The following is a 27,532-nucleotide window of genomic DNA, read 5'->3' as shown; positions in this document are numbered from 1 at the left end:
TTGGAAAGAAGGGCAAGAAGCATGTGTCAAAGTTCTGTGATGTTAACATGCCCAGGTCTCCAGTTATTGGAAAGCAATGGGCTGACCAAGGGAGCTGGAAATTTCTATCCCAGGGGTGACTTTTCCTCATGCAATCAAGCCAGCACCTGGCTCAGTTTCCATCAGGACGGTCCTGCCAGAGGCAGATGAAGGCAGCGAACTGGCAGAGAATTTATTCATAATAGAAGCCTCTAGTCAGTGTGAGGGAGATTCAGCCTCAGCCCCAAGTTCACTTAAAATCCAACACTGACCCCACCTGCAGGCTCTGCTCCCCCAGAACCCGGCTGGTGGAGGCAAGTGATGGGGTGGAAACAGATGTTTGTTGCTCCACATTTCTGCTCTCTCATCTGGCCAGTTATTTCAAATCGCTGACCACGTTGCTTTTTTTCCTCCTTCTTTTTCTTGCCTCCCCATTCCTTGGTAAACTCCCAGCATCTGGTGTTTAGAGAAAGATACAGCTGGGCCAGGCACGGTGACTCATGCCTGTAATCCCAGCACTTTGAGAGGCCAAGGCGGGCGGACCACCTGAGGTCAGGAGTTCCAGACCAGCCTGGCGAACATGGTGAAACCCCATCTCTAATAAAAATGAAAAAATTAGCCAGATATGATGGCGTGCCACCTGTAGTCCCAGCTACTTGGGAGACTGAGCCAGGAGAATTGCTTGAACCCAGAAGGCGGAGGTTGCAGTGAGCTGAGATGGTCCCATTGCACTCCAGACTGGGCTACAAGAGCAAAACTCCACCTCAAAAAAAAAAAAAGAGAGAGAGAGAGAAAGATACAGCTATAGGGTCTAATGTGCATCCATTATCACCCATGTTAAATGCTTCCAGAAACACTATTTATTGAAAGATGTCCCCACAAAGCACAGGATAATTTCCTCACATCAGTGGAGTCTGAAGTACTAAATATGAAACATCATCATCCTCCAGGCTAAAAACCAAGGTAAAGAGACTGTGCCAGACAGGACAAATGAAGAACAGCAGAGGACATAAAGGCCAGTCTCTGACCACCATCAGTTGTAGCTGGACTTCCTTTCTCTAAGTCTTTTTCCTCCGGCAACATGAAGAAGCGTCCCCCTCCCCAAGGCCAAGGCCTCCACCCGGGCTCAGGATCCCGCCCCTCCCGCCTTCTCAGGAACACTGCATTGCCAAATACGCAAACTTATTTAAATGCCTACCATTAAAAGAAAGAAAAAAAGAAAGAAAAGTCTCCCAGCCCCGTACCCTCTTCCAGCCGCTGACCTAGCTCTATTCTCCCCTTCATGGCCAAACTTGCAAAGTTTGCTGCCACCCACTGATTCCCCAGCCCACTCCAATCTGGTGTCCCCACCACTATTTCGCCAAAACGGCTCTTGTGAAGGTCACCAATGACCTGCGTGTCACCGAATCTGGCAGTCATTTCAGCAGCGGCCTTCACTTCACTGCCTCCTCTGAAGCACTGTCTTCCCTTGCTGTCTTCCCTTGCTGTGCTCCCCCCGCTCTGCACAGCCTCCTCCTCCTCCTGTGCCCAACCTCAACAGGTCCCAAGTGGCCGCTCCTTCATGTTAGACATTTCCTTAGACGCCGCCACTACCTATAATAGATCTCTCTCTCTCTCTCTCTCTCCCTCCCCCCCCCCACCAACTCCCTGACCCCCCACTGCCTCCATCCATTCAACGCTGCAAACCAGGACCTAGGAGTCATTCCTGATGACCCCTTTAGCCCTTCCCATAAGCAGTCTAAGGACAGTCAGCTATGCCCTCTCCAAGATAGGCATCTACTTTTCTCCATCACGTTTGTCATTCCTGGTCCATAGCCCACCTGGATTTCCTCAACAGCCTCCCTCCTAATAATGCTCTCCCCCCACCACCCCGCCTTCTCCAATCAGCTCCTCACATGTAGCCAGAGTCATCATGTCAAAGCCCTTTTGTGACAGTGTTCTATCCCCTCATCCCATGGCTTCCTATTGCTCATCTCAAAGGCCTGCCTGGTCTACCTCCCAGTTCCTCAAAAGTGCCAGGAGGGAGGCTCCTCCTGGGAAGTGATCCGTCTTCCCCAACTTTACCTCGTTCACTCCTCCTCATTCTTCAGACCTCAGCTCCCCCAGGAAGCCTTCCCTGCCCTGTCACCCCCTGTCAGGTCAGACAGCTCCACTCCACTCTCCTACCTCTGTACGCTTTGCTTTCCTAGAGTTCATGGTAGCTCGAATTCTACATTTTCCATGTGATTTTTCAGGTTAATATCTTTGCCCATCCCCACTACGAGGGTAGCCTGGAGATACACATCCCAGGCTCCTATTCCAGGAAGGAAAATGGACTGAGAGCCCCGGATCCCTAAAAACATCCTTGCACATTTAATCCCTTTGCCTCCGCTTCCCTGAGGACCTAGAGCAACACAGCCCTCAAACTCTAAGTCCTACGAATACAAGGACCTTGTCTGTTGCCAGTTCATCTCCAAGACAGGCCTAGTGCCGTAATTCTGAACGCATATTTGTGGAATGAATGAATGAATCACTGAATCTATCATCTTTGAAGGCACCTGCAATACAAACATCCAGAATCTCTTGTTGATTTCGTGCCCTTTACTTAGTGCCATGTGCATCTGCATAAAACACTGAGTAAATGCTCAAGGCCGTCACTGAGTTAGGGCGAGTTCCCAAGTAATAGGCGGCAAGTCACAGCAGAGTCCAGTCACTTTGTTACACTGCAGTGTGACATAAGGAAGGGACTGGGTGATGCACTGAGAGAGACAGTGATGCATTAACTTCTATGTGCAGTAAATAAGCACAGAAAGAGGCTGGGTACAGTGGCCCACGCCTGTAATCCCAGCACTTTGGGAGGCCAAGATGGGTGGCTCAACTGAGGTCAGGAGTTCAAGACCAGCCTGGCCAACATGGCGAAACCCCGTCTCTACTAAAAATATAAAAAAAGTTACCCAGGTGTGGTGGCACACAACTGTAGTCCCAGCTACTCAGAAGGTTGAGGCAGGAGAATCACTTGAACCCAGGAGGCGGAGGTTGTAGTGAGCCGAAAGTGCACCATTGCACTCCAGTCTGGGCAACAGAGTAAGACTCTGTCTCAAGATCAAAAAAAAAAAAAAAAGCACAGAGACAAATGTGCTGGGTGACCTGCGACCTGCGCAGTGTCCTCCCGGCCTTTCCAGGGTGGAGGGAATACAGTGGCATTCAACAGACACCTTGTAACTCATCACAGATGTCCATGAGAAGCCACATGGATGAAACCTGAGTCCAGGCACACATTTTCCAGAGAAAGAAAAGAAGTTGCTGTGGGTAGAGAGGAGTTTTCAGGCTCCATGGAGACAGGCTTTAGACGGAAAAAAGACATTTTAGAAAATGCAGTGTAGAAAGCTCCCACACATCCAGCCCACTAAGTCTCTGAATGTGAGGAATTTTTGGCTGCCTTCTGACTTTAAAAAAAAAGAAAGAAAGAAAAGCTTTAAAACAGAGATACCTTTAAAAGAAAAAAAAATCTTTCTGAAAGAATATTATCTGCTATTTCAGGTAATTTTAAAACTATGAAATAAGAAATTCCCCTTCCTGAGGCAAACTAAGGCAGTGATGTCTTACCAGTGACTGTTGGTAACATGGAATCACAGAAGCTGTAGCCACCCGTAAGACGCCAGGCGAGGAGACGAGAACAGCTGTTCATCAGCTCTCTCTCCATATGTAAATCTTCAGTGGCGTATCCTGAGCAAAACCTCTGTGTTTTCGAGCTGTCCCCAGTTGTCTGCTGTGGTGAAGATTCAGCTTTGAGCTGAGAGGCAGAGAGAAGCAGGAGAACCATGGGCCCACCCCTCGACCCCCTGCAGGGCCTCACATCACCGCTTCTACAAACACCGAGTGCATGTCTACTCTATGCCAGGCACTGTTCTTGGCACTTTAGATGCTTCTATGGAAAGGGATTACACTTCCCACTTCCTCCCTCATTCACTGTCTCCCTCACTTCCAAGACTATTCCTGAAGTCTCCCTTCAATCTGCCGTTCAGTACTGTGAGCCGACCTCCTTTCACTTTGGCGCTGATGCCAAACAGCTAACCCCACGGGCTCTCTAAAACATATGTCCTTGAAAGCTGTTGTATCTGTAACTTATGGGCCAAAAAAATACAGATCCCACAGTCTTTCTTCTTTCCCATGGACCTGATTTCCCAACACTTTATCCTCACTGGTGCTCTCATGCAAACTTATTTCCAGAACTTCATGTCCACAATTTGACAAATGGTTTTGCTCTGATTCTGACGTGGGCATGGACCTACGTGGTCTCTCTGCTGTCCAAGCTAATTATGGTGCACTTGTGCTTATTACTCCTCACTCTCCAATTCTCCAAAGTACTTGAGTTATACCACCATTTCCACCTGAATTGTGAAGGTAATGACCACTCCAAGCTAAGACAATTCCCACTGCAAACTGCATTCTATTGGCCGGGCACGGTGGCTCACACCTGTAATCTCAGCACTTTGGGAGGCCAAGGTGAGTGGACTATTTGAGGTCAGGAGTTCAAGACCAGCCTGGCCAAGATGGTGAAACCCCATCCCTACTAAAAATACAAAAATTAGCCAGGCACAGTGGCGGATGCCTGTAGTCCCAGCTAGTTGGGAGGCTGAGGCAGGAGAATCACTTGAACCTAGGAGGTAGAGGTTGTAGTGAGCCAAGATCGCGCCACTGCACTCCAGCCTGGAAGACACAGCAAGACTCTATTTCAAAAGAAACAAGCAAGCAAACAACAACAACAACAACAAAACTCCATTCTATTACTGGCTATTAATAAAATATCCAACAAACTGGCCAGGCACAGTGGCTCATGTCTGTAATCCCAGCACTTTGGTAGGCCGAGGAGAGTGGATCACTTGAGGTCAGGAGTTCCAGACCAGCCTGGCCAACATGGCAAAACCCCATCTCTACTAAAAATACAAAAATTAGCTGGCCATGGTGGTGGGTGCCTGTAATCCCAGCTACTTGGGAGGCTGAGGCAGGAGAATTGCTTGAACCCAGGAGGTGGAGGTTGCTGTGAGCCGAGATGGTGCCAATGCACTCCAGCCTGGGTGACAGAGCGAGACTCCGTCTCAAAAAGAAGAACTAAAGTAAAAATATAGGTATATAGGAAGGAAAGCCCTTTTTACCATTTTTAAATAATTACAGATTCACGAGGAGCTCCAAAAATAGTGCAGAGGGTACTCAACCTTTTACCTTCTCTCTTTGTTTTCTTATTTTCCTTAACCTTAACCTTTTCTTCACATCTCTTACCTTCTATGTAAGAAAGTACCAGCACCCAACTTCCCCCACGAGGGACATCTCACATAACTGGAGGTTGGCTGGCACGGGACAATGAGCTAGTCTACACACCCTACTCTGATGGCCAGAGTTTTTGCATGCATTTGTTTATTTGATATATCCTTATGTACAATTATATGACATTTTCTCACACAGATTTATCGAGATGCATTCTTGTCCCATCCACACAAGGGAGCTCTCCTTGCTGCCCTTATGGCCCCATCACCGACTCCCTCCTCCCTGGCAACCACTTGTCTGATCTCCATCTCTGTATGATGTCATTGTGAGAATGTTATATAAATGGCACCATAGAGTAACCCTTTGAGATTGGCTTTTTTTCATTCATTGAAAGCTTTTAATAAATAACATGTTCTGAGTTTCATCACTACTCATACCACCTCACCGTAAGCCCTAGGATTCTGATTCAGTCGGTCTAAGGTGGGGTCCAGAAAATGGCATATTCAAAAGCTGCCCAAGGAATCCTTACCCACTGCAGCTTCTGAGCCACTGGCCTGGACCATCTCTCCTCCAGCTAACGGATGTCTGTGGTGTTAAAGATGGAATCAAGATTAGGCGCAGTGGCTCACGCCTGCAATCCCAGCACTTTGGGAGGCTGAAGCGGGCAGATCACAGGGTCAGGAGATCGAGACCATTCTGGCCAACATGGTGAAACCCTGTCTCTACTAAAAATACAAAAATTAGCTGGGTGGTGGCACATGCCTGTAATCCCAGCTACTTGGGAGGCTGAGGCAGGAGAATCGCTTGAACCCAGGAGGCAGAGGTTGCAGTGAACTGAGATCATGCCACTGCACTCCAGCCTGGTGACACAGTGAGACTCCACCTCAAAAAAAAAAAAGAGATGAAATCAAATGTCTTGCTAAGGCAGGTAAGCTTACCTCTACCACCTCCTTCATCTGCCACAACCTTGGAGCTTCCAAGGAAACCGGATTAGCCTAAAGTGACTACTTCCTCATTAAACTGCACTAGCTTTTATCTTATAGCCTATTATTTCTAAGGTGCCAGATAACTGAGTTGGTAATGAGTTGTCCTTGTTGTTTTCAAAATTATTTCTAGCTGAAAGATCTGCAAGTCTTTATACATAAATTCTTACTTTTTCATTCAGAATCTTTTTTTAAATACAAAATGCACTGCAACAAATCCAGTCAATTTTATGTCTCCCCTGGACCCAAACAGCAATACCATGACATAGCACATTCCAGCCCTATTTATTTTTTCCACTTTCTGAGGAAGATGAATACAAAATAAGTACATTGCACATTTTGACTGCACCTTGGCTGACCAGAGAGAATCCATGAAAAAAAAAAAAAAAAAAAACGCCACTAGGTACAGCAGGCTCCCAGCCATAGTCAGAAGCCACAAGGAAAGGACGGTCTGGGAAGTGCTGAGAAGCCAGCCTGTGAGCGTCTCTCCATGACCAACAGGTCCTGGAATGCCTCTTAGAACAGCTGCCAGCACGGGCAGATCACTTGAGGTCAGGAGTTCAAGACCAGCCTGGGCAACATGGTGATACCCCGTCTCTACTAAAAACACAAAAATTAGCCAAGTGTGATGGTGGCATGTGCCTGTAGACCCAGCTACTCGGGAGGCTGAGGCACAAGAATCGCTTGAACCCAGGAGGCAGAGGTTGCAGTGAGCCGAGATCATGCCACTGCACTCCAGTCTGGGTGACAGAACAAGATTCTGTCTGAAAAAGAAAACAAACAAACAAAAAAACCAGCTGCCAGTGAGGCCGAAGACCAACCTCTCGTCATGCCCTTGGAGGAGATGGGAAACCACATAGAATCACTTTCACGGGATGATGATGAAGGTGAAGAAGAGGAAGAAGGAATTGAAAGGGCTGGGTGCAATTCATGCATTCTCCCTTTCATCCAGTCAATGTGACCTCCCCACTAGAACATCTGCTCCATGAAGGCAGAGGCCTGGCATAGTGTGTTCTGTTCCCTACTTTACTCAAGAGCTTGACTTACGGTTGGCACTCAGTAAATATCTATCGAGTAATATATTCACCCAGCACCTAGGGGAGCAGTCATGCCCTTGTCCAGCCCCTCAGCAGAAAAGAGGTCACCTAAGAGAACACTACCTATATTGTTCTACTGAGAAGAGCCCGAGGGAAGGCATGCTAACTGCAGGAGCCACAAACATAGGTAACCCACTGCTCCCTCTGCTTCTGGAAAGCAGGATCCAACCAGAAGACCTGATGGGAGGTCACGTAAATGCCACAGAGGGCTCACCTGATGTCCCATCCAGCCCAGCCTCAGATGTCCACAGCCTTCGTGTGGATTCAACACACCCACTTCTCCCTGGGACATGGAAGCAGAAAGAGCTAGTTATTCCTGAATATCGACTGGCCTCTTCTCCCTCGGCAACAGAAGATGTTGAGAGGCACATGAAGTACAGGACAGACTCATTTCCCCAGTGTCCTTGCAGCTCGTTAGGGCACAGTGACTGCGATCGAGCAAACGGGATGCAAGCGGGAATGCCACACAGTAGCTCTTAAGGAGCATCTGGGGGTTCCTCTTGCCCCTCCTTCTTTTCTTTTCCATCCTGGTATCTGGAACTCAGATGCAATCGCCAGAGATCCAGCTGCCATGTGAGGCCACAAGAACAAGGATCACATCCCAGGGAATAAGGAAATTTTAACTAGGGAGGAAGACAGTGTAGCAATTCTTCAAAGATCTAGAAGCAGAAATTTGACCCAGCAAACCCTTTACTGGGTATATACTGAAAGGAATAGGAATCATTTTTTATCAAGATACATGCACATGTATGTTCAAGGCAGCACTATTCACAATAGCAAAGACATGAAATCAACCTAGATGCCTACCAATCATAGAATGGATAAAGAAAATGTGGGGGAATACTATAAAGAAAATGCCAGGGAATACTATACAGCCATAAAAAGGAATGAGATCATGTCCTTTGCAGGCACATGGATGGAGCTGGAAGCTGTTATCTTCAGCGAATTAATGCAGGAACAGAGAACCAAACACCACATGTTCTCACTTAGAAGTGGGAGCTGAACGATGAAAACACATGGACACAGGGAGGGGAACAACACACACTGGGGCCTGTCAAAGGGCAGGGAGGGAGAGCATCAGGAAGAATATGAATGCTGACCTTAATACCTAGGCGATGGGTTGACAGGTTCAGCAAACCACCATGGCACACGTTTACCTATGTAACAAGCCTGCACATCCTACACATGTACCCCGGAACTTATAAATTAAAAAAAAAAAAAGCAGAAAGGAGCTCTGAAGATCTTGTGGACAAAGCCACCAGGCCAGCCTGTACTGCCCACCTCTGACATTTTATGTGAGAGAAAAATAAGCTTTTCTCTTGATTAAGCCTCTGTTATTTGGGCGGTTTCTATTATTTACAGCAAAGCCTAATCCTAGCTAAAACTGATGTATAAAATAGAGATATAGCCCACCTATCACAACTTGCCCACAAAATGACTTCTTAAAGATTCATCATCATTAATATAGCTAACTCCTTCTCGAGTCTACTTCTATATTTGGCCTTTATCATTTCTTGAGGACAAAGAGTTTCTTATTTCCTAGCAACACAGCAGCACTTAAAAGAGCATAGAGGACTCACATTTTAAAAACCTGTTTCCTGCTTATTTTACTTCTGAGAAGTTCATGGTAAGTTTACTTATCCAGGCGACACATCCAAGCAAGATTTATTTAGTGCTAAGTTCACATGCCATCCTAATCAACCTGGAACAAATATGGAATATGAGGACAGGCAAACAAGTGTCTGTCCCATCAGACTTCGATGAAATGAACATATAAGCACTGAGTTCTGCCCTTTGAAGATGAAGGCACACCAATTTAATTGTAATCGCATGGCCAAAGCACCAACAGGAATTTTCAAAGGAGAACACCTTTTTTAAATTCTCTTTTACTTTAGAGCTGAGACAACTGCTGTGTCTTCTCAGATGAAAAGTGCCTTGGTTTGGGCAGTCTACAAAAATGATTTGGGGAGTTTTGTTTGCTAATGGGAGGACTACTGAGAGTTAGTTTTCCTTCTAGGGGACTGCTGGGAAGTTTTCTCGCAGCCAGTAAATCTTGGCTTAACAGGAAAGCAAACTTAGAAGAGTATAAAACAGCCGGGACTTTCATCCCCAGTGAATCCTAGGCGGCAGAGGGTTCCCTACCCAGACACACCTCTGCGCTGCTGCCTATACACAGGGGCCATGTAGGAAAGGGGACGGCAGGGTGCCACTCACTCCCTTCCCAGGGGCGGGGCTACAGGGTGGCCTGGTGTGGAAACCCACCAGGCACACGAGGAGCTCTGCGGCCCAGTAGCCTGAGTCCATATCCCGGTTCTGCTGCTTACTAGGTGGGTGGCTATGGACCCACCCTCTTTGAGCCACGAAACCACCTACATGATAGGGTCATTTGTTGTAAGGAATAGTGAGACGTATAAAATTCCTAGCCCATAATGTGTGCCCATGACATTTATGGAAATTCTATTATACATCCAGGCACTTCTAATCCAAGGTTGAGAACGGCAATGCTAAAATAAAAAGCCAGTGCATGTCTTAACGCCTTGTAGCTGGAGTCTGACAAGCAAGACTCTATCCCCCTTCTCACTGCCTCTCTGACCCGCAAAGACAGGCTCTTCCGCATGTCAGGCAATTAGCTCGGTGGGACTCAGCATTGCTGAAGAAATGGAGAAGAGAGAACTGGAGAAAAAGGAAGCAAGGCTGCATGTTCAGTTGCGCAGTTTGTACACTGAACAAGGGCTTTACAATTAGCGGCACCATTTACACTGTAAACCTCATGGAATTAGATCTTTATTTTGAAATTTTTCCAGCAGAAGGAAATGTCTTATTTTAACAAAAATATGTATATAATGATAATTTTCTGACAGCAGAAATAAACCATTTTGAAGGAGTGCTTTCTAACAATTACCTAAAGGTGCGACATAAGTTAGCAACGGGGAAGTGAGAACCCTGCTGGGGAACCCCTGGCTTAACCAGATATTTCTTCTGAAGCTGGGAATACTCCATTAGCTCAGCAGGCCAAATTCCATCCCGCTCTCTGAGCTAATATTTTTCTGCAATCATATTCAACCAAAGGCACGATTCAATGTCCTAATCTGTCAACATCATAACGTCAACCTGAGAATTATGATCCCACTTATAGCAATACCCGAGGAGCCATCACATGTTCAAGAATAGCCAGACAGATACACGGATCCCTTCAACTTTCAAATCCTTTCAACCTTCTTTCTCTCTCCTGTGCACCTCTCAGCACCCGGTCCTCCATGATCCCAAGCTCTGAACCACCCCGCTCCCTCTCCAACTGCAGCTTCCTGTTCAGGGCCTCAGGCCTGGTGGGAAAGTGACGAGCTAATCCATGCTCTGGGGCTAATATGATACAAATTTCACACATTACCTCTCCCACTGGGAATTCATATTTTTTAAAGCATGCCCTCAAAAGGACAAGGTTTAACTCAAACAAATGATGGTCAAGGGTGACATTATCCTATTTAGAAGGGGCAACAGAGATCGAAAAATTGGGGAGGTGGGGGATGGGGAATAACCATCCAGAATTCTCCATTTATAGCCCATCCATGATTTAATCTTCATGTTAGCACACCTGATCCATCACACTAAGTCATTACAAATTCATGACAAAATGTCTTTGCTTGCATAGCACTTTATTTTTAAGGCCAGTCATTACATCAAAGCACTAACTAGAGCCTCACTTATAAAGTGACAAGCACAGTTAGGCAATTATAATAAAGAATCACTTATAATTGAGTAAATCATTGCTCAAAATACAGTTGCTTATGCAAAAATGCACCATGATTATTATTAACAGTACCACATATTTTCCACATCATTATTAATATCAACCCTTGGAGAGGTTTTCTGACCAAAATTTCCAGATTTTAAGAGGAAAGAATATTTTTTTAAAAAAATTTTGAGCTCGGCCAGGCACGGTTGGTCACGCCTGTAATCCCAGCACTTTGGGAAGCTGAGGCGGGTGGATCACGAGGTCAGGAGATCGAGACCATCCTGGCCAACACGGTTAAACCCCGTCTCTACTAAAAATACAAAAAAATAGCTAGGCATGGTGCCTGCAATCCCAGCTACTCGGGAGGCTGAGGCAGGAGAACGGCACGAACCCAGGAGGTGGAGCTTGCAGTGAGTCGAGATAGGAGATAGTGCCATTGCACTCCAGCCTGGGCAAAACAGCGAGACTCTGTCTCGAAAAAAAAAAAAAAAAAAAAGAGCTCACCTGCGGAAGGTTTTGCGCTGGATCTTTTGGCAGTGCAAAAAAGTTCCCAGATAGGTTGCTCTCCTTGTTTCACATTTCTGGATTTAGACCCTAACATAAAATACTCCTGAACTACTTAGAATGTATATTTTTTAATAAGCAGCAAAAATAAATAAAACAGGAGCTTCGGCCCTGTTTCTCTTTACCCACTGAGGTTGAAATCCGCCACTTCTGAAGGCATCCCTGTCAATGTTCTGAATGGGACCTGGGAGGGCTGCTTTTTTCACCATTACGTCTAATTTACTGATATATCCTTTTTCTTGCAATGTCAGTAGAGCAGAAGGAATCCAGTCATTAACCCTTAATTCCAAATAAGAAAATATGCCAATGGCTAAAGAGCATATGAGGAAGAAGAGCTGAAATATCAACAAGCAAACTAAAAAGTTTTGTAATACTGTTTTCAACATTTTTCTCTAAATCTAAAATATTCCAAAAAAAAATTTATTTAAAAACAAGTTATCTAACCAAAGACAAGGACCCAGCTTCCATTTAGTGTCTATGAACCAAGCACAGTGCCACCTGCCCTAGGGACCTTCTGTCCTTGACTCATTGCTAGGAAACTGTCAACAGCTATTTTTATCCCCTCAAATGGGCACTTTAGAGAGAAAGGAGAGACCTTCTCCCTAAAGCAACTCCCAAGTATCCACTAAGGCTTCTGTCACCACTGGGGAGTCTTATCAAAGCAAAGGATATTGAATAAAGGCCCTAGGAATTAGTTGAGGTGGACATAAATTATTTTTTAGAAAAAGAGTCATTTTCCAGCTGGGAACGGTGGCTCACACCTGTAAATCCCAGCACTCTGAGAGGCCCAGGTGGGCGGATCACCTGAAGTCAGGGGTTTGAGACCAGTCTGGTCAACATGGTAAAGCCCCATCTCTACGAAAAATACAAAAATTAGCCAGGCATGGTGGCTTACAATTGTAGTCCCAGCTACTCAGGAGGCTGAGGCAGGAGAACCACTTGAACGTGGGAGGTAGAGGTTGCAGTGAGCCAAGTTCACACCACTGCACTCCAGCCAGGTGACAGAGTGAGACTCTCTCAAAAATAAATAGACAGAAAGCCACTTTCCATGTTCAACATATTCTATTTGTGTACAATAGACTCTAAAGATATATGACACTGAGTTTTCTCATCTGTAAAATGGAACTAATAACAGTACCTACTATGGGGGAAGTGTGTGGGTTAAGTAAGCTACCAGCCCTTACCAAGCAGCTGGCTTGTGCAGGCAGGCCCCACCGGGAAAGGTCCTCCTGTTTGTGCCAGCCATGCTCAGCACCTGCCGAGGCACATGCTGGTGTTGGTTTAGCAGGAGCCCAGTAGGGGAGGTCCGACCTCCTGCAGGAGGGTCCATGAGGCCTGCCACTTCCGGACCGCCTTTCATGCTTCCCAACACTGGTGGGTGAGAGTGTCTATGTTATGGTGTCACATTAGCTAATGAGATCATACTTGCTAAACTAAGCTAAGCTAATGAGCTCTGCTCAGCTAATCAGCTCTACAGAAATCAGCTTTCTTTTTTAGTGAATAGGCGGCCCCTAAAGTTAATTTGTAGGTTGGTTGGTGGAAACTGGGAATGTGTTTTCCCAAAGAAACAACGTGACAAATGAAGACAGAGTTCTCAGGCCGGCCCTAAACCCTTTTTTAATGCTTAAGGCAGAGAACAAAAGGGCAGAGAATAATTGTACTAGAGTTTAGGGGCTGTGGGTCCATGGTAGGGTACAGGAAGAGAGCAACTGGCAGCCTTCCCCTTTCCCAGGTGCATAGGTTGAGTAAGGGTAAAACATTGAAGAAAATAATAAAGAAAATAAACATCAGTGACTATTTTCTTCAATGTTTTACCCTTACTCAACCTATATAGAGTTCCAACCCAACTAAATGACCACAAATTTCACAAAATACATGCTTTCATTCATAACCTAGCAGGTTATTTGGTAGGTTATTGTTCCAGCTTGTGGAGCATGACAATAGTATTTGTTGAAAGGGACAAAACAAAGAAATTCTGTTTTAAACCCCTTTCCCATCAAAGAGAGCTTGTTAGAAATTCAATTTACATTTTCTTTGATGTGCTAACATCTTTAATGAGAGCAGGTGCTCTAAAATAAAGCCAAATCCACGAACTCTGGTGAAAATTAGCATAATTTTTTCTTGTACAATGCAGCAAGTCCAGTTTAGAAGGCAACAGAAGGTATATCGCCTTCTATATACCTTCGAAGATATTTCAGCTCTTCTTTCTCATATGCTCTTTAACCATTGGCATATTTTCTTATTCGGAGTTAAGAGTTAATGACTGTATAGGCTGGGCATGGTGGCTCATGCCTGTAATCCCAGCACTTTGGGAGGCCGATGGGGGTGGATCACCAGAGGTCAGCAGTTTGAGACCAGCCTGGCCAGAATGGGGAAACGCCATCTCTACTAAAAATTTAAAAAATTTAAAAATTAGCCAGGTGTGATGGTGCACACCTGTAATCTCAGCTACTCGGGAGGCTGAGGCAGAAGAATTACCTGAACCCAGGAGGCGGAGGTTGGAATGAGCTGAGATCATCCCACTGCACTGGAGCCTGGGCAACAGAATGAGACTTTGTCTAGAAAAAAAAAAAGAAGGAGGTACATCGCCAGTCTGAGAACATTAATATCTTCAAATGAGGGCTGAAGTAGTGGCCTGCCCATCACTTTTTCCCAAGAAAGAAATTAAAGCGTAAAACAAGAAATTGTCCAAAAAATCTCACATTAAAGAGATACTTTGTTGACGTGATCATGGGGACCATAATATCCCACTTCATCTTCACCCCATTAAGAAGGGAAGATGAAGTGGAGGAAACCCCAGACTAGCAATCAGCAGGTGCACATCTCACTACTGCAGGGTGACCTCAGCAGGTGCGCATCTCACTATTGCAGGGTGACCTCAGCAGGTGCGCATCTCGCTACTGCAGCTGAGACCTCAGCAGGTGCTCATCTCACTACTGCAGCTGAGACTTCAGCAGGTGTGCATCTCACTACTGCAGCTGAGACCTCAGCAGGTGCGCATCTCACTACTGCAGGGTGACCTCAGCAGGTGCGCATCTCACTACTGCAGCGTGACCTCAGCAGGTGCGCATCTCACTACTGCAGCTGTGACCTCAGCAGGTGCGCATCTCACTACTGCAGGGTGACCTCAGCAGGTGCGCATCTCACTACTGCAGGGTGACCTCAGCAGGTGCGCATCTCACTACTGCAGCTGTGACCTCAGCAGGTGCGCATCTCACTACTGCAGCTGTGACCTCAGCAGGTGCACATCTCACTACTGCAGGGTGACCTCAGCAGGTGCGCATCTCACTACTGCAGCTGTGACCTCAGCAGGTGCGCATCTCACTACTGCAGCTGTGACCTCAGCAGGTGCGCATCTCACTACTGCAGCTGAGACCTCAGCAGGTGCGCATCTCACTACTGCAGCTGAGACCTCGGCAGGTGCGCATCTCACTACTGCAGCTGAGACCTCAGCAGGTGTGCATCTTGCTGTGACCTCAGCAGGTGTGCATTTCTCACTACAGTTGTGGCCTTGAGTAAGTCATCCAGCCTCATGGGCCTCAGTTTCTTCTTCTATAAAATGAGGGCATTTTTAACCAGTTCTACCCTTGTATGATCAGAAATAAAGAAAAACGGTGCCTGTATATATACCCAGTAACATTCTAGATACAGTGTACCAAGAGATGGATGATAGTTAACAACAAGAAAAAAGTATTATTTTGAAAAGTGCCTATTTTGACATACTTTTATGCTTCTAAAAAAAAGCTTTTTTTAGAGCCCATTATTTGAAACAATAATGTTTCTATTATCTTTGAACTCTACATCTCAACATTGGGTTACTGATAAGTTACATCAATGCTTCTTGTGGCAAGGCTTTAGCATCTGATAAATAAATAATGAAGGCGGCTAATGCAAACACTCCATACGTGGAAACCTTGAAATGGATGCACCTAGGTTTAACGGCAAGTTTGGGCTGTCTCCTCCACTCAAGGGCATATTGTTTTTAATGCAGTGCTAGAAAGATTGATCTAGTGCCTACTGTGAGCCACACACTAGTACCAGAGGCACAGGAGACAACGATCAATAAGACAGGGTTCTGGGCTCTGTGAGTGCACAGGCCAGGGGATGAGAAAGGCGCACACAGCTGAAGAGGGAACCCGGCCTTCGCTGGTGAGAGGCAGAGCCAAAGGAAGAAAGCAGGACCTGGGGGAACGCTGCAGGGTTACTGCCAGGGGCATCAGGAAGGCGTCCGCTGTTTGCATTTCACAGATTCGTGGCTGGAATGGGGCAGGAGTTCTGAGCAAAAGGCACAGCAGGGTGAACACAAGAGTACAAGGCATCCTGACATCCATGGGCAGCAGCGAGGGACTCAGGGAATTGGGGTACAGAGTAGTGTTTTCCAGGTTGCAGGTTGTGTGTCATGAAATCAAGTTGGTGGGTCAAGAAGCATCATTTAAGTGAAATATTCTAGAATAAACAATAGAGTAGAATAGAATAGAGTTCACTACACATGGTCAGAATAAGTACTGTTTCATGAAATTTTCCTTTCTCTGTGTGTGTGTCCTGGATCTCCATGATGTGTTGCTGGATGTAGAGGGTGCAGGTCACCCTTTAAAAGTTTGAAGGTCACTGTTTGGGGGTACAGGGTGCAGCAGGGGCTATCCAGTCATCAACCCCACTGCTGCCTTCCCAGGAACAGAGCACAGTGCTGGGAGCAGCTCTCAAGATGAAGGTGACAGCAGGCTTTCTCACACGGGGAGAGGACCATTCAAGAGGGTCACCAAAAAAGGCCTGCAGAGCCATGGCTAGTGGTGTGGCTCTATCCCTCTATCCCACTGTCTGTGAGTGGGACCTCCACTGAGCTGCCCAAGGGCGGACCACACCATGGTCTAGGGAGGCAGCAAGGAAAGGGCAAGAAAAAAATGAAAAAAAGTTCAGCTTCAATGAATTTATTCAGAATTTTGCAATTGGGAAAAGTTAAATGTTATGGTTCACAGTGTATTTCAGTATATAAATTACACGTGGTGATGGAGAAGGAGGTTACCATATACTTCTCAGTGTTGATGGCTTTTGAAAGGTTTTAATCCAATCCCGATGGTGACAACACGAATCGTTCTGCATAAAACTCTCCTTGCCTCAAATGTCATCCTCCCTGCCCCCTTTCAAAGTAATCTGACCAGTGCTTGCCACAGACCCACCTGGGACCTGCACCTGCAGAAAATGCCGTGTGGGGCATCAGGATCAGGGACACTCCACAGCCTGGTCTGTGGAAAGGGGCCATGGAGAATGGTGAGATCACGCCCCGTCTCCTGACAGTTGCAATGTGCAAAGGAATGTGTGCCTGGGAGAGCCCTTGCCGGGGTCAGGCCTGGCCCGGCAGGGAAGCCGCTCCAGTGGTGGGAAGTCCACCAAGATGAGGGATCCTGGTTCCAGAGCTTTCTTCTTCATGAACTCGTCAACCTTCTAGGAGTTCTGTATTCTTCATATAAGTGACAATAACAACAACTGTTTTTGTACCTTTGAAACCAGACTATTATGAGGGGAAAGGCACAAATTATGAGAAGAGACCCAAGCCCGTTTGAAGACAGGGCATATATACACAACTACAGATGACAGATGAGGCAAACACTTTTATTTCTTATCCCATGGCATGTGCTTATTCGAAGACTTACAAAATACCAACTTTGGCCCTGGCAACAGACAACAGCACCCGGATCTACCCAGCACTGTGCTGTCTTACAGGTATCGTATCTCTAACGCACGCTACTTATGCATGCAATCATACTCAGTAAATATTTCTTGACTCAAGAGACCAAGAAATACTAACAAAAGAAGAGTGAAACATTTATGAAGATATGGGAAAAACAGTTGGAAAAGATAAGTGGCCTGAAAGAAATGGAAACGAGACTCTGTTCTGAAGGGGTGCTTTTATCCAGCCCCCTAACTGCTGCTAATCAGGAAAGCAAGGTCTGACAACCTGCCTGGAAAACAGTCATGCAGGTCCCCTCTGGAAAACTGCAGAGCTTCGTAAACGTCTTAATTATTTTGATCCATGTATACAACCAGACATTTCAAGTAAACCCATTTTTCTTTGGAGACTGAGTTAACCTAACTGTGGATGCTGAGGAAATGAGCAAGCTAAATCCCCACTTAAATGTTTACTGTCAGACACATAGAGCTTTTTCTCTTCTTTTGTACCGGTCAGTGGAGACGCAATGAGCCATCGTTTCAGAGGAGTCATTATAACAACAGAATTCCTTTCTCTAAGCAAAAAATGGAGAATAAGTAAGAATGGCAAAATGTATTACAAAATAAGAAACATTTTAATTTGATACAATTGTGTTCCTATAAAACATCTTTACAGTCCTCCTGGCCCAGAAGAAGGAGTACTTATTCAAGCTGTTTCTGGAGCAACAGTAATCATTCCCATTATTCTGTCTTGGTGGGGGCAGCGGGACACTCATGTACTTTAAAATCTTCTTTGGAGGAGACAGGACTATCCCACACTGAGAAGGAAATTGAGTTAGATGTCAGATTCAGCCTGGCCTCCAGCCTCCGCTTCCCTTTCTTCCCCCCAGATGAAGGATGGCTCAGCAGGCCCTCAATTTAGCCCCATAGGGGATGGAGCAGCAACTGCCCCAGCTGGCATTAGAGACTCTTCCCCCTGCCGGCAGGCCGCCCCTCCATCCTGACATGACGCCAGTGGAAGTAACCACATCCCTGCCCTGACCCTGCCAGGTTCCCTCGAGGACTGCAGCCTGGCCTGGCGCTTTTGGGTCCACCCAGCCTGCTGGGCAAAAGCTTCTAGCGGTCCATCAGACTTGGGACAGGGACCCTGCTCCCTAGGGACACACGTCCCTGTTTCCACACTCTACCGAATCCAGTCACTGTCCACTCTGTCTCCTCTGCCCCAGTCTCTGCCTACCTGGGGCCATCTGGGGAGCTGTGAGGCTGGGGCGCTGGGGAGCTGGGGGCTGGTGAGCTGGGGAGCTGGGGAGCTGGTGGGGCTGGGGAGCTAACCCCATGCTGCCTGCCAGGCTGGACTCCCTCTCTCTCCCCTGGCAGTTGGGTTTGTCTCCCCAAAGCCTGTGTCTCTGCGCTGGATGGCAGACCCATCTGCAAAAGGCAAGTGTCATTAACCATAATAGACACTGTGGTCAGCCAGACAAATAATCCCCTCCTACCTCCTACTGTCTCGGGACTGCCCCCCTCAGAGGGATGCAGAAAAGTCTTCAGAAGTTCAAGTCCAGCTTCGTACAGGGAACAAGAAGAATCTGGGTGTGGAAGGGAGAATAACGTTCCCCCAAAACATCCACATCCTAATCCCCAGAACCTGTGAACACATTACCTTACAGTACCAAAGGGAATCTGCAGCTGTGATACATTAAGGGCCTTGAGCTGAAATTCCTGGGTCATCCAGGTGGGCCCAGAGCAATCCCATGGGTTCTTAAAAGCAGAAAGCCCTTCCTGGCTGCAGGCAGAGGGGCGTGTGATGATGGAAGGAAGACACGGAGCCTTGCTGGCTTTGAGGATGGAGGGAGGGGGCTGCAAGATAGCTCCAGAAGCCGAAAAAGGCAAGGAAAGAGAATTTCCCCTACAGCTGTCAGAAGGAACACAGCCCTGCTGACACCCTGATTGTAGCCCAGGAAGAGCAGGATTAGACTAGACTTCTGATGTACAGACTGTAAGATAATCAATCTGTGTTGTTTCAAGCCACTGTTTGTAACAATTCATTACAGCAGCAAAAGAAAACTAATTCTGGGGGAAGAGAGAATGGGCAGTAAGGAGAACGACTCTCCATTTATTTCCAAACTTAAGTCTCCCCCTTTACGCTTGACTGGGGCTCCCATTCAGGGAAACCTGAGATCTTTCTTGACAATACCAACTACGGTCCACAAATCCACACAACCATCCAAAATCAACAATTTCACATAAGACTCAAGAATAATCTTTATCTAAGGTTCAAGGGGATGACATTGTCCTGGTAGATCATTCCTTGTCTCACCATCCGAAGCCAAGAGGCAGAGAACTTAGATAGAAATAAGTGGAACTCTACTTCATTGCCACTTCAACTTCTAAATTAAAAAACAGAATGTTAGTAGTTTCCTAGCTCAATAAAGGCATACAGCTTAAAAGCAATGCTTCCTACCTTTATTTTTTTTGAGCCAAAGAAGAAATACAGTTTCTATATAAAACACTGTTAATCCTAAGTAGTAATTTTATGATGGGAAGAGTGGGCTTCTCCAACATTCAGTATCTAGCTACCTTTAAGCAGACAAGAGTATACCTTTTGAAATATCTGTGCAAAATATGCTTATAGCTAATAGAATAAGAACACAAACACAAATTCAGTGTGTTTCCTAAATAGAGCCATCATCACCATTTGACTGTGTATGTTAGGGCCATGCTGAAATTTAATTTGAATGGGTTTCAATCTTAAAGAGAGGCAGGAAAATCTGTACCAAGTTTGTAAGTGTGAGATAATTTAAGTAAAGAATTCTTCTTCCTGCTTAAAAAGACAAATAGACCATATATAGCTGCAGAATTTAACTTGACTTTGGATTTTATGTTCAAAAATGCCCTTATCTGCCATCAAGAATGTGAGTATGGGAAACTCATGGCATTAAAAGACCCCTAAATAGGAGCATTCAAGATGATAAATTGCTTTGATTATATAAATCTGAGGCTTGCTGGAAAGATCAGCTTGCTAGGAGTCATTACTTGCCTAGCTGTCCCCTTGTGGGACAGCAAGGCTCTGCAGACCACAAGGCCACCATAGGCTATTTCTGGAAAGGCCTTGGTGTGTCAACAGCATGGCAGGCAGGTGAAACAGGCCCCTGGCCTTCTCACTAACCCAGAGAGGGGTGAACATCCTGGTACATGACAGTGTCAAAAAGATGTCCCTAAGAGAGCTGTGTTTCTATGTCTAGAGGGAGACAGGGAGGTCTACTCTAATGGTATGTTAGCTCCAGCTATAAAGGGGCAAGGAGGTAAAGGCAAAAACAGATCTACATCAACAGGACTGCTATACGCTGAGATCTTAGGGAACAGAGACTCTCATCTGTTGCTCTTAATAAATTATGAGAAAAATAGAAAGGCCTCAAGTACTGATTTTATACAGTTTTGCACAGATTTAGTTTCCCAATAGGTGTATGAGTGTATCACTATATATGTAACAGACACAGTATAGTAAGAAACTTGGGATTTTTTTTATTTATTTTATTTTATTTTATTTATTTTATTTTTTTTTTTACAGAGTCTTGCTCTGTCACCAGGCTGGAGTGCAGTGGCATAATCTCAGCTCACTGAAACCTCCACCTCCTGGGTTCAAGTGATTCCCCTGCCTCAGCCTCCCAAGTATCTGGGAATACAGGCATGTGCCACCATGTCCAGCTAACTTTTTGTATTTTAGTAGAGACGGGGTTTCACCATGTTGGCCAGGATGGTCTCAATCTTCTGACCTCGTGATCCGCCGGCCTCAGCCTCCCAAAGTGCTGGGATTACAGGCATGAGTTACCACGCCCAGTGGAACTTGGGATTTTTAAGGCCAGAGTGAAGGAATAATACAGACAGAGAGGCTAGGTGTGGTGGCTCACACCTGTAATCCCAGCACTTTGGGAGGCCGAGGTGGGAGGATCACTTGAGCTCAGGAATTCAAGACCAGCCTAGGCAACATAGTGAGACCCCATCTCTACTAAAAAAAAAAAAAAAAAAAAAAAAAAATTAGCTAGGTGTGGTGGTATATGCCTGTAGTTCCAGCTACTCCAGAGGCTGAGATGGGAGGATTGCTTGAGCCCAGCATGTCAAGGCCGTGGTAAGCTATGATCATGCCACTACATTCTAGCCTTGGTAACAGAGCAAGACCTTATCTCAAAAAAATAAACAAATAAAAAGAAAAATAGAGACAGGGAGTGAGGAAGAAAGCTGGCAACACCATCCAGGCGTGGGGTGGTGAGGGCCTAAACTGTCAGTACTCACTACTTTCCCACCAGGGCACATGAGATGAAGGGCAGCTTCTGCCAAGCAAGTGCTGGGACTGGGCAAAATCATGGGTGCATGAATTGGTCGCAACCCCTGTCTCTCCTGCTCAAAGAAGCATTCTGGAATGGAAGGGAGTGGAAAGAGCTGACCCTGGATTCACCATTTATTTTTTAAATTCTCAAACTTCAGCACTGTAACTTTAGTGTTGTTGGTCATACATGAATCACTGCATGCCCCAAACCAGTCCCAACACTTCATTTGAAACATTGTGGCAGTTCAGTTTTCTAGTTACTGTGGCTGTATAATAAAGTGTCCCAAGATACAGTGAGTTAAAGCAACGATGATGTTATTTTGTTCATCACTGTACAATTTAGGCAGAGCTCAGCAGGAACTCTTCATATCTGCTCCATTTGGCTTTCACTGGGATGACTCAAAAAAGTGGGAGTGGGGTGGGGTCATGGAGGTGGGGAATTCAAATTATGTGAAGGTTCATTTACTCAGCTGGGGTTCCACTGTCACCTCTATTGCTATGTGGTCTAAACCCCTCTACACGGCCTCTGTATTACAGGGGTGTCCAGGGAGCTAGACTTCTTATGTGGCAGCTCAGGGCTCCAAAGGTGCATGTCCCAAGTGACAGAGAGAGAGAGAGAGAGAGAGAGAGAGAGAGAGAGAGAGAGAGAGAGAGGGAGAGGCAGGTGGAAACCTTGCCATGTTTTCTAACCTCGCCTTGGAAATCACACAGCATCATTTCTGCCACATTCTGTCCTTCATACGTGGGCTGGCCCATATTCCAGAGGAGAGGAATCAGACTCCACCTATTTATGGGAAAAGTGTCAAAGAATCTGTGAAATGATTGTGAACCAGAACCTTAAGTATAGACACAGAGAGGAAGAATGCAGTTTAAGAGACACGGAAGGAAAGGAGGCGCAGAGCCTGATGGCTACCGGTAGGCGGGAAGGGTGGAAGTGAGAATGTTCCCAGGCCACAGTTCTGCAACCCAGGAAATGTTCTTTCCTGAGAGCGGTGGGGCCCTGAGACTCTCTATTGAGAAGAAACTGCAGGCCATTCAGCTTTCAATGACTTGCTTTCTGGAAATCAGAGGACACCTCAGCAAAGATCTCTACAGGCAACAGGAAATGCCAGGTCGGGGGCAGGTGCTTTAAGCAGGGGACAGAGACACAGAGATGAAGGTCACATTTGAAAAGGCCAGAGCAACCACCATGACCGTGCAAACTTGCTTAGGAAAGTAAGTCAGGCCGGAGAAAGAGGAACAAAGTTAATTAAAAGCAAGCAAGAAAGAAGAGATACGTGATGCAGGGGAAAAGGAAATTAACTAAAGGTAAGTGGGAGAGGAACATCCTAGAAGTTACAGAAAAAGTTTCAAAGAAAGAAAAAGTAGTCACAGTATCTCATACCACGAGAGATGGCACACTTACGAGAGATCTTATGAGAGAAAGGGAAAAGTGAAAACTGAGAAAAATACCAGATTATGTCAAGGAAGTAGCCATGAACACACATTTTAGAGGCTTATTTTATTTCTATGATCAGTACAAGAAGAGCAATCATTTATCAGCAAGTAGAAGTAACATCTCGAATAGACTCTGGTATTTAGAGTTAAAATAAGCTGTTGCCTTGTATTCATGAGCCATGCCTGAAAACCACCAAAAGATAGCAGACTTATAGAGCTCAAATTCCTTCCCAAGTGGGTTAGATCGCCATTCCTCCACTGATAAGATTATCTCAGGGCAAGTCACAGGCAGGGCCGTTGGCTACACCCTCCTCTATCAGCTGCCTTGCTGTGCCCCGCCTCATTCCCATGGCTCTCAACAGCATGGAAGTCAGCAGTTTTTAAAATCTAGTTTGAAGATGTACAGAAATGATTATATTGCTGTTTTTAAATGGTGCACTAAAGTGTGCTTAACTTGTTCTAAAATAGGCTGGGCGCGGTGGCTCATGTCTGTAATTCCAGCACTTTGAGAGGCGGAGGCAGGCGAATCACCTGAGGTCGGGAGTTCAAAACCAGCCTGACCAACATGGAGAAATCCCGTCTCTGCTAAAAATACAAAATTAGCTGGGTGTGATGGTGCATGCCTATCACCCCAGCTACTCGAGAGGCTGAGGCAGGAGAATTGCTTGAACTCGGGAGGCAGAGGTTGCAGTGAGCTGAGATGGCGCCACTCACTCCAGCCTGGGCAACAACAGCGTGGGTAACTCCATCTCAAAAAAAAATTTTTTAATTGTTATAAAATAAAAAAGTGCCATGGCAGTTGAAATCAAGTATATGTCCAAAGTCTCTAGAAGAGGACAGGGAGGTCTACCCTAATGGTATGTTAGCTCCAGCTATGAAGGGAAAAGGAGGTAAAGGCAAAAACAGACCTAAATTAAAGATCATCTAACTTCTACAGATAGGAGGATTGGAGTCAAGGGGGATCAACACACACACACACACACACACACACACACACACACACACACCCCTTTCTCTTCATTCTGGGTCCAGTCGTGGCAGAGGAAACAATTTTTTTCTCTCAGGTAAGCACCAAAGACTAGAAAGTCTACAAGAGCAGAGGCCTGGCTGGTTCAATCAGAAACCCTTGCTGTCAAGTCTTCCAAAGAAAGCTGGCTACATGAGAAGTCCCCCCACACACACAGGGGACTGTACACACATTAGGTATGAGATCAGAGAAGAGCTTCAAGGCACAACATATTATAAGGGATAAAGAAAAGAAAAAAAAATTAGCTTTCTTTTAAAATCAAGAAAAATTGGCATCAAATTAAGCTAGGAGAGGAAGATCTGTGATAAAGTACCTCACTCATCATAAGGATATACATTTCTATAAACCATGCTATTAATTGTATACAACTTCAATGATCAGTTGATAGCTAGGACTTATCATTGTAATAAATATTTTAATATCACGTAAAAGCCAATGAATCCCATGCTAAGTTCTCTCTCACTTATCCAGGCCTAAGCATTTGGGTCTAGATGTCATAGTCACTGGCAGGACACATTTAAGAGGATCAAAATCTGTAAAACAGAGTCTTGCAGATTCTGCATTACATACAAAATGACGGCAAAGGCCAAGAATCAGTAAGAAGTCAAAGAAAGAAAGATTAAAAAGCATATGAGGAATAAACCGGGCATATTTACACAAATCAAATCCTACAGCAATAAAAATGAATTACATATATATGCAACAACATAAATGAATCTGAGAAATACAGTATTAAGTTTTTAACAATCACAAGTTGAAAGTTGTGAGAGCAATCACTCCCACTCTAACAATGAGAACAAGCCAGATTAGCTACAAAAGTATAGTCTGAAAAAAATCTGTCAGGGAGCTTAGAATGCAAAGAAGCCTAAATGTGTCAAGTCCTTCCCAAGAGAAAAAAGGCCAACAGCTGCTTCCTTCCCCAGCAAAGCAGCAGGAAGAATAGGAATCCACCATAAACAGGAGTGAGGAGAAATCAGCTAAATTTTTAACCCACATTAATGGCCATATGTGGACTGCCATATGAATTATAATTCCAAGGAGGCCTAGCCACCAGCCACTCTTTCTTTACCAAAAACACAACAAAACTACACCAAAGGCTGGGGGTAGGGCAGGAGACTAGAGAGACATCTTCTCTGAAGCCTACAGGACCTTGCTTCAGGGTATGGTATAAAGGGTCAGAATGTAAAAACTGAGAAAGTCACTCTGAGGTACTCCAGGCCTTCACTCAGACCACTGCAACAGCCCTCCAAAAGCTGTGGCACAGCAGCTGTGCAGATTTCTTGAGGTACAGAAACTTGGTGCAAGACTGAACACAAAGACAACTTCCCAGTGACCCAAAAAGCCAGCAGTCAGGCTGAAAAACAGAAATCTCCCACAGTTTCGTAAGCTGCTCTTAGGCTGTAAAGCATTTAAAAACCTCCAGAGTTTTTCCAGGGCTCAGATCTCAAGCCCTGCTAAGGGGGAAGTCCTGATTCTGCCCTCAAAACATTTGAAGCCAGTGATAAAATGAATCTAACTGAAACTTCCCCAAGGCCCAAACCTGTTTCCATTACAAACTAGATTGACTCATGCACACTAGTGGTCTGAAAAAAATAATTTAACTTACTATAGACTTTATAATTCTCTTATATACAATGTCTGGCATGCAATAAAAAAATTACAAGCTTGAAGGAAGAAAGAAAATATAACCCATAATCAAGAGAAGAAACAGTCCAAAGAAACAGATTCAGAAATGATGTAGATGTTGGAATTATTAAAGGATGATTAATAAACATGTTAAAGGATCTAGCAGAAAATATTAACCCAACCATGAACAGATGGAGGATTTCAGCAGAATAATGGAGACTCCTTAAAAACTATTTTTTAAGTGTAGAAGTGCTCAAAATAAAAAAATAAGATATCAAAATTGACTTAACATAGAAATATTAAACTTGAAGACAACCTGACAGGAATTATCCAAACTAAAACACAAAGAGGAAAAGAAAATAATTGACAAAAACATGGAATAAAGTATCTAAAAAGTATGGGACTATATAAAATGATATCATATATAATTAAAGAGGTACTAAAGAAATATTTGAAAAAAGAATGAAAAAATTTCCCAAACTGATGAAAGATATCAATCCACAGATCCAAGAAGTTCAGCAAACCCCAAGTGGGATAAATGTACAGAAAACCATACATAGGCATGTTATCATATTCCAACCACTGAAAAAAAAGATAAAGAGAAAATCAGCTGGAGAAATATCACACATGACATATGGGGAGAAATGCTAAAAAAAATAACAACTAAGTTCTCATCAGAAACAAGAGATCAGAAGACAATGGGCTAATATCATCAAAGGTCTGATAGGAAAAAGACTATCAACCTAGAATTCTATATCTAGTAAAAATGTGCTCTTAAAATTAAGGCAAAAATAAACTTTTTCAGAAAAAGCAAAAACCAAGATAATTTGTCACCAGCAGACTTGCATATAAGAAATGCTGAAAGTACTTTAAGCCAAAGGAAAGTGATATAATTAGAAGAAATGAAGAGTACCAGAAATGGTAAATACATGAGGATAAATATAAAAGTCCATTTAAAATTATCTCTATTTAATATATGTACATATGTATATATGTGTTATATCTTCTACATGTGTATATGTGTTTTAAAATATATTTATTTTACATAAATTTATTTTTATTTTAAATACTACTGATTGTTTAAAAATAATAACATTTACTGGCTTTACAGCATATATGGATGTAAAATATATGACAATGGGTACAAAGGGTGGAATGAGTAAGAGGAATTATAATGTTTTCTATTTCTTGCATTATTTGTGAATAATAATACTATTATTTGGAGATAGACTGTAATAGGTTAAAAATGCACATTGTAATCTCTTAAAACTAATAAAAATAGCACAAAGAAATGTAGCCTAAAATTTTGTTAAAGATAAAATGAAATACTAAAAATGTGCAATTCATCTAAAAGAAGTCAAAAGGTGGAAAAGAGAAACAAAATACACATTAGTTAAATACAAAACAAATATCATGATGATAAACCCAACAATATTGGGACAAATGGCAAAATCTCAGTGTGGACTGTTGTATCCATGTTAGATTTCCTAAAACTGATACCATTACTTTATTTATGTGGGAACATCCTTTTTCTTAAAAATTACATGCAGAAGTATTTGGATGTAAAGGAACATAATATCTGCAACTTACTCTTCAGCGGTCTGAGGGGGAAACTGTTAATAGCAAGATTGAGGGAGAGAGGGAAAAAGACAGAAATAGTTGCAGAAATATGTTAACAATTGATGAATCTGAATGGAGAGTATACAGAGTTCTTTAGTCTTGCAACCTTTCTGGAAGTTTGAAATCATTCCAAAATAAAAGTTATGCCATCTGCAGAATTACATGGATTCATGAACAGACTGCCTTAAATCC

At 44.5% G+C, this 27,532-nt stretch overlaps 1 protein-coding gene across 7 annotated transcripts in view; it reads right to left on the bottom strand.

Moving 5' to 3' along the window:
* ZDHHC14 (zDHHC palmitoyltransferase 14) overlaps window positions 1-27,532 on the bottom strand; it is a 299,524-nt gene that overhangs the window by 264,086 nt on the left and 7,906 nt on the right. The window contains exon 1 of one of the 7 annotated variants that reach the window (XM_074037331.1): window positions 3,604-4,016. The exons of 5 other annotated variants lie outside the window; for them this stretch is intronic. The gene's annotated coding sequence lies outside the window, so the exon portion shown is untranslated. Of the gene's footprint in view, window positions 1-3,603; window positions 4,017-27,532 lie in introns of those variants that run through there. One more of the 7 variants, XM_074037336.1, reaches the window with a different exon arrangement.

This window comes from Macaca fascicularis, chromosome 4 (assembly GCF_037993035.2).
Source record: "Macaca fascicularis isolate 582-1 chromosome 4, T2T-MFA8v1.1".
Lineage (NCBI taxonomy): Eukaryota > Metazoa > Chordata > Mammalia > Primates > Cercopithecidae > Macaca > Macaca fascicularis.
The sequence above is the reverse complement of the archived record's forward strand: the minus strand, read 5'-3'. Positions and strand labels throughout refer to the sequence as shown.